Source organism: Sinocyclocheilus anshuiensis, unplaced genomic scaffold (assembly GCF_001515605.1).
Source record: "Sinocyclocheilus anshuiensis isolate Anshui unplaced genomic scaffold, SAMN03320099.WGS_v1.1 scaffold2425, whole genome shotgun sequence".
NCBI classification, from domain to species: domain Eukaryota; kingdom Metazoa; phylum Chordata; class Actinopteri; order Cypriniformes; family Cyprinidae; genus Sinocyclocheilus; species Sinocyclocheilus anshuiensis.
The window spans coordinates 544539-552367 of record NW_015552532.1 but is presented as its reverse complement, the minus strand read 5'-3'; the positions used below and the strand labels follow the sequence as shown (position 1 = coordinate 552367).

At 34.3% G+C, this 7829-nt stretch overlaps 1 protein-coding gene across 1 annotated transcript in view; it reads left to right on the top strand.

Moving 5' to 3' along the window:
• Positions 1 to 6829: 6829 nt before the first annotated feature.
• Positions 6830 to 7829, top strand: part of LOC107663725 (type-1 angiotensin II receptor A-like) — a 24158-nt gene continuing 23158 nt past the window's right edge. Inside the window, exon 1 of the mRNA XM_016454026.1 lies at positions 6830 to 6891. The gene's annotated coding sequence lies outside the window, so the exon portion shown is untranslated. The remainder of the gene's footprint in view (positions 6892 to 7829) is intronic.

Here is a 7829-nt window from a genome sequence, read left to right as displayed (position 1 = left end):
GAATCGGCATCTCTGTGATTCGGCCTGCATTTGGCGGGTCGTATATCATTTTTCGAGGTTTTCCTGTGCGCCTTTTTATCCATCTTTCGCGAAGAATGGAGCTGCGTTGGAGTGTTTGATAGTATTCTGGGTGCTGTCATCATATCGCTACACCATACAATTTGCAGAAAGAGAAAGCTGAAAAGGTTTTGAGGTTAATGTGTTACAAATAAATCAAGCACAAAGCTTGAGATATTATTTTAACCTGGTCAAATGTAAATGACACAGCGCACGAAACTATATTAGTTTATTTTTTTTTAAATCCATCTGGACCATAGAACGGGACTCTCAAAGCCTTGACATCCGGGTATCCGGGAGACAAGTCAGTAAATTCGAGTAAAATCACAGGCTTCGCTTATCCCGTGCGAATGCACCACACGAAATTCAGATGTGGGGGGGTAATATCAAAATCACACAAGGTCCCCAGATAATACTAATCCCGTGCGAATAGGGCTTTAGCCTGATTAAGCACTCTCAAAAACTCCCATTAAAATCACTGAAGCTGTTTACATTGTGAAATTAATATCTTACTAGCATATATGCACATCTGCACTTTGTTGTTTCTGATGAGAGAATTTGCCAGAGAGCAATCAGTCAGCGAGCGTGCGCACCTGAACAAAACACCGGTGTTTCAGTGATGACTCATCTGAATGCCTCTGATTGGCCATTGCATTCATAAGCTCAACAGAATCGTGTGTGATTGGTTGTAATGTGCAGCGCTGGCTCTGGACCAGTCAGCCAATGCAGCTTTGAATTTAGCAGCTAGTGTTTTACTTATTTTTTTTTTCATTGCTGCCACCCACAAGACAAACTGTGCATTGCACCCAAAATTGTTTGGTGTGATACGATTTCCAAGTTTAGGGGGCTTTGGGGGGAATTAAGCTTCTTGACAAGGGGGTATCTGGACCAAACCAGAATAATTTCAAACCAATCATTTTAATGTATTTTTACAGCAGTTTTCACAATAGTTATTGTTCCTTAATATTTCGCTGCTGCAAACAATGCAAACTGCTAATATGACACTTAGTTTAAAATTGTTTACGGTTGCTCATTTTGTATTCAATTAGGCAGACCACGCAAATATACACAGCGATATGGATTAAAAGAGCATTCACTTATCTTAAATGTTGATTTAGGCTGCTCTGAAGTGTGCTGCCAACTGCTACAGCAAACAAAAGACAGGTATTTGAATATTGAGCAGCAAGCTCATTGGTTACCGATACAGGAGAGAACCAATCAGCTGCCATGTGACAATGATGTCACCAGGTCAGATTGAGCTAGAGCTATCGGACTGCGCCATCTAGAGTTTCATGCCAGAACTCTGTATATATAGTGATGCATCCGAGGACTGAGTATGTTCAGGGTATGATCAAATTCAAGATGCCTGATTTATTTTATAATTTTTTTTTTTCTAAATTTTTCCTTTGAAAAACCTATGTTGTGATTAGATTATTTCATCAGTAAATTTCAGATTTAGTATAATGATTCCACTGTGTCTGTATATTCTCTCTAGCCTACAGTATTGCAGTGATGTATGAACGTGATGAATGAAACCTGAATCACAATTTATTATTATTAGTATTATTTACATATTTTGTATATTTGTTCATGTTTTGTATATTTAATGACTGTACTAACAACAATACAGTGAAACTATGGGTATCTTGTGTGTGGGTGATCTAAAGTAATGTTTCTATGGTATTTCATGATAAATAAGTTATTTGAACCAATGATTCTGCAAATGCAAGGCTTCTTTAAAGATATGAATGCAACATGCAAAGTTTTGAAGATTTGACAGCCTGTGTTACAAATAATGACTGATTTGAGTCTTGAGTCTTAGAGTTTAAAAAATGACATGAAGGTTTTTGAAATTGGTGACAAAATGATTGTAAAAACTGTAAATCACTTAAATGTTTGTTAAAGTGATGAGCTTTTCACAGCCCATGGAGAACATACATTAAGAGACGTGTTCCCTCTAAACCACTGTATTCTGGTTGGGTTCTGTTGATTCAGGTGAGAGGAAACCTGGTCCAGAGGCCCAGCAAGAAGTGGTGGACATGTGAGCAGAAACTGAGCAGGTCACAGCTCAGAGAACCAATTCAATGACCCCACTTTTCTTCTCTCCACAAACTTTACAGAAAACAGGTTGGGAAACACCAGACTAAAATAGCAGCGCACTTCTTTTTATGTTATTTTTTTCACTCTTGAAATGTGAAACACTGCACAGAAATGAATCAAATGAATGAATTAATGCATCAAATGAATTAATGTATCAAATTCATATAAATAATTAATGCATCAAATTAAAGAATGCATCAGATTTATAAAATTAATGAATGCGCTGAATGAATGAATGCATGTGTGGCACAGAATGAGTGAATGCATCAAATTAATTAATGAATGAATGCATGCATCAAATTCATAGAGTTAATAGTTTAGAGAATGTTAAGATTGTTTCGAAAAATGTGCCAAAGCAATTGAGAAAAACAGTAAATGAATGGATGGATCAAATTCATTGAATTAATTAAATTAATTGCATTGAATGAATGAATGCGTGCACAGAATGAATGAATGCATCAAATGCATCGATTGAATGAATGCATTGTATTCATAGAATTAATGAATGCATAGGATGAATGAATTAATTAATTAATTTAATTAATTAATCAATGAATGAATCAATCAATTAATTGCATTGAATAGATGCATCGAATGTGTGAATCAATTGAATGCATTCATTTAATGAATTAACAAATGAATCGAATGCTGCATGCATGGAAAGCATGAATGTTGCCCAGTTGGGCAAAATTTAATGGTACAACAGTTCAATTTCAAATCTTTACCAAACTATGACCAATAAGTTCAAAAAGTTCAATATTAGGCTAACCCTACCTCTGACCTTACAATGTTTCAACATCACAAATCTACAAATAAGTTTGCTTATGAATTTACACCCTAGAGATTAGATAGATAGACAGACAGACAGACAGACAGATAGATAGATAGATAGATAGATAGATAGACATACATAGATATATATAGATAGATAGATAGATAGATAGATAGACAGACATGCATAGATAGATAGATAGATAGATAGGCAGACAGATAGATAGATAGATAGATAGATAGATAGATAGATAGATAGATAGATAGACCAAACAGGAATGCAACATTCAAACATTTTTTCAACACATCATGAGGGCGAAAAGGCAACTCATAAAAATCATAACCCATAATGCAGTTCTAGCAATATATTTTTTTGCATTCAGTGTGGACAGACTAATTGTTTGTTGCTGGAAATGTATTACATCAAACCTACAAAACAACAAATTTGTCATGGCACAACATGAAACACAACAATAAACATAGTGGAATTACACTCTAAATTGTTATATCAATAATTTTTCAGTTCAGTGAACCACATGGATTATCTATAAATATATGCATGAATTATAAAACCTCAACATCCATCATACCAAATGAATATGATTCATTTTAAAAGAGCTAAAATCATAGAGAAAGTAGTGGTTAAGTCTCTTCTCCTTTACAGTGTATTTCCCACGATTTCCCCCAGACAATATTTCCTGTTTGGGATAATACATTTGTGCTTTTTGATATTTGGAAGACTGTCTCTGACAAGCTATAGTGTTTTAAAACATTTGTATTAATCTAGGGTCAGCAATTTCCATAAACTAGCAGACTGATTTCAGCCTCCAAAGACTGTTGTGGAATAGTGATCCTGAAGTGCACACTAAATGGCAGAAGTAGGAGATATTTGCTGTAATTATCTCTCAAATGTCACTGTTCTTCAACCCACACTGACATTAGGAAGCCACACAAATACAATCACTTTCTTTGAAGATCTGTAGACCTGGGATTTGGTCTCTAATTGCCTTTCATGTTGGTTTACGGGTCGTAACACTTGGCTTGATATGAGCCATCCGAAGCTAATGCATCAAGATAACATGACCCAGTAAAACATTCTGGTTACTGTCTGTTACAGACAAAATGTCAGGCAGCAACAGCTAAGCTAACAACCTCTTATGTGCCCTCGGCGAAGGTGGCTGTAAATATTTTCAGAACCTTGGTGGTTGGAAAAGAAAAGAGAAAAAAATGTGTCATTTGTCATTAACATAACATGTGAAAGCCACCATGGAAGATTGTCAAATGAGTTATAAGAAAGCTTTCATAATGATGATAGCATCTAAATGCTTCCCATATTCACTGCCAGTAAAACAACATATTGTTTCATTGGAAAATTATAAGATGACGCATAGTCACACAAGCTTGTACTTGTAATGCCTGTATCACTAAAATATTTCAAATGCATATGGCACTTGCTATAAATGTAGATCTGAAATATTCTTTAGAGAAAATCTGAAAGATTCTTTAGAAAAATTAGGCAAGTTTTTATTTTATTTTTTCTTCCCTGGACAAGATGGCAAGATGACAATGAAATTAAATATTGTATGTGATGTTTTATTTTACATAACATATTGACACTCTCATTCAAGAAATCACACGACTCTTAAGTTATACGGTAAAAAGAGTAACAGGGTTGCAGATTTCACCTAGTGAAATCTAGTTACATCTAGTTTGGGACCACATACTGATAAATGAACAATGATCATCTCTCATTAATAAAACAAAATAAATGTTTATTATTCATTGATCTTACAATAATTTTAGTAACAATGTTGAATAGTTGAACTTGACGAATACAGTCTACATTACAATTTGAGTGGATGGAATACAAGTACATACTTGTCTACCCACAATGCTGTAGAAAATATCCAAATAATTTCATGCACTTTTATGTTAATGCTATGGTGGCCTTCATTTCTTAAAAATAAAATAATTATAAAAAGTATCTGTGCACCTATTAAAGTCTATTACTAAGAATTGGCCTGCATTTTTTAAGCTTTTTTTTTTGCTAAATTGCTGTCGAACAATCAAACAAAGGTGAAAGAATGGAAGTAATCATATAATTTACATGTGTTGGCAAATGTTTAAGCGATTGCCTTATCAAATCTCTGTTAAGCAAGCTTGTCCTCATTGTTTGAGCCATTGACCTCATTGCTTGTTTCCTTTTTTTCTTACATGCTATCAGTTAAATGCACTCCACACATACAAGCTAAGAGAGATACGTTTGCATCCAACTACACTCATGAGGGGATGTGAAAAACATTTGGGAAGGTGATAAAACCAACCCTTACATCCTTGCAGAATTTGTTTTGGCTGGGTTTAATGCAAAGCACCAGTTTCCCATAGTGCAATTGTTTGTTATATGCAGCTGCCTTTTCTCAAGGTTTGCCATTTTCACTGTTGATATACCTAAGTCTCTTGTGGGGAGTCTATTGTGGAGTGTCAGAAGATACCATGTCTTGTGTAATCTGCTCTGATGCTGTGCCATGGAAAACGGCCAGACATTACTGATGTAAAACTATATGAAGATCATCTTATTTCACATTTAGTGTTGAAGAAAAAGTACTCAACATAGACATTATCATTTTCAAGTTTCAAAAAGTTAATAAAGGCATTATAAATAATCCATACAAATCGAGAGGTCAAATTGTTCTGAAGAGACATGATCGCCCAATACGATACAGATTTCATTAGGTTTTTGTTCAAACATGAACACTGATCAACACACAGACATAGAGCACATCAAATATGATTAATGGAAGATCAAACATGCAAGATCAAACAACTGCACTATTTTTTAAGATGTCTTTATGTACTTTTTGACGCTTTAAAACATTAAATTACAAGCCCTTCACTGGATGAAAAAAGACAGAATATTACAAAATCGCTTCAATTTTTTCTCAAAGACAAAAGTCTTATGAATTTGGAACAACAAGAGAGTGAGTAACTGGGAGAGTGATGGGTGAGTAAATTATAGGTGAACTTACTCTTTAGCTTCCTTTTTACTAAAAAGAGAGGCAACAACATGTTTTGCTTCGTCTTATCAAGTTGTTTCGGTAAAATTGTTTAGTGAAATTACCACTGATATATATATAAATATATATATATATATATATATATATATATATATATGAAATGGATAGTTTAGCAAAAACAGAGGTAAACTGGATTTGAACTGGCATGAAAGAACATCCACCGACTGCAGGATCGGATCAGATGATCTGACCTCACAGGTCAGTACATCTAGCTTTCTCACAAGTTCTCCATGTTCTTTCTCATGTCTACACGTAGCCTGCTCCAACCTACCCAACAGACCTCTGCTTCCCTAATTTGTTTTCCTTTCCTATCCTTCGTCCTTTCCTAACTCTTCTAGTTCGTACACTCTGTTTGTCATTCAACCAGTGACGTAATGGCCACATAGTGCAGTGTTTGTACTCAAATGTATTTTTATGTGACTGACAGAGGAGTCCGCAAAGGAAAAAAAGTCACATTTGATCTTGAAGGACGGAAGAGGAACACTAAACAACCAATTTCCTCTTCATCTCTGATGTCTGATGTTGGTGACAGTGCTATTAATATATATTTGGGGGAGGCCAATTAGAGATGCCATGATTTGCCTTTGCACGATTCATGGCATGGGAGGACAACATGAAATAACTGACCACTGAGCTGGAGATGTGACACTCAAAAGGGAGGAGTGTTAATGCTGAGTGGGTGTATGCTGGGGGTGGTGTTCTTAACAAGCAGATTCTGTGGAAATGCATGAGATTTGAGTCGTGTTTTCATCAGTGGGGGGTGGATTGTGTTTGTACATGCTGATATGTGAGTAAGTGTCAAGCGCTTTGACTGTTTCTCGTCTTGATTGAGCAGTTCATGCAGCTTGGCTCACACTCTGAAACTGAGATTTCTTATCCACTGCTTCAGGTAGGACCAATTCTGGTTTATTTAGAGTTTTAAATGTGTTTAAGTGTCAGTGTAAGCCTGTAAAATGCATTAAAAGCTAATCCTGTTTATTGAGCATGTTTGAATACCTATCCATTAATTTGGATACGAAACTAAATTCATGAACATGCAGCACAGATCTAAAATCCTTATTCAGATGCTTTATTTGGTAGCCATTTGTGAAATCATGCCGTTGTAATGCTAAATGTTATTATTTTCATTGCATAGTTAAGATTTTGCCATAAATATTAAAATAACTAATTTAATTAAAACATCTTCCCCGCAACAAACATGAATACTACCTTAAACTTCGCAGTTTTGTTTAAAGAGAAGTGTGTTATTATTTGTGGTTGTGTTTTTAGCATAGTGTATGATAAAATGGTAAAAAAAAAAACTTTGAGGTCAGTTAGCAACCACCTAGCAACCAGCCAAAACAATCCTTACAAACAGACTAGCAATAACTTAAAAAAAAAACACCCTGACATTTCTGAAATAATTACAAAGAAACAGCAAGTAACACATTTAATTAACCATACAAAAATGTAATAAATTACATATATTGCCCTATATCAAAAATATATGTTACCTATAATGCAATATATAATTTTTACAAATATACATTATCTGGGTACATGACGATAGGTTTATAAAATACATAAATTCCACATACAGATTTGTATATGCACATATAATAAAAAATAAATTGTTTTTATGGTATTTTACATGAAGACACTGTTAACCACTATATTATATTCAATATATTAAACAACAATTATACAAAAATGTGTCTGTTTTTGTAATACATTTTATAATAAATACCTGTCTATCTTTTATATTTACTCTTATAATATCAACATGTATTGCCAGTTTTTAGTATATACATAGTTAATACACTGTTAAAAAAAAAAATAATATATATA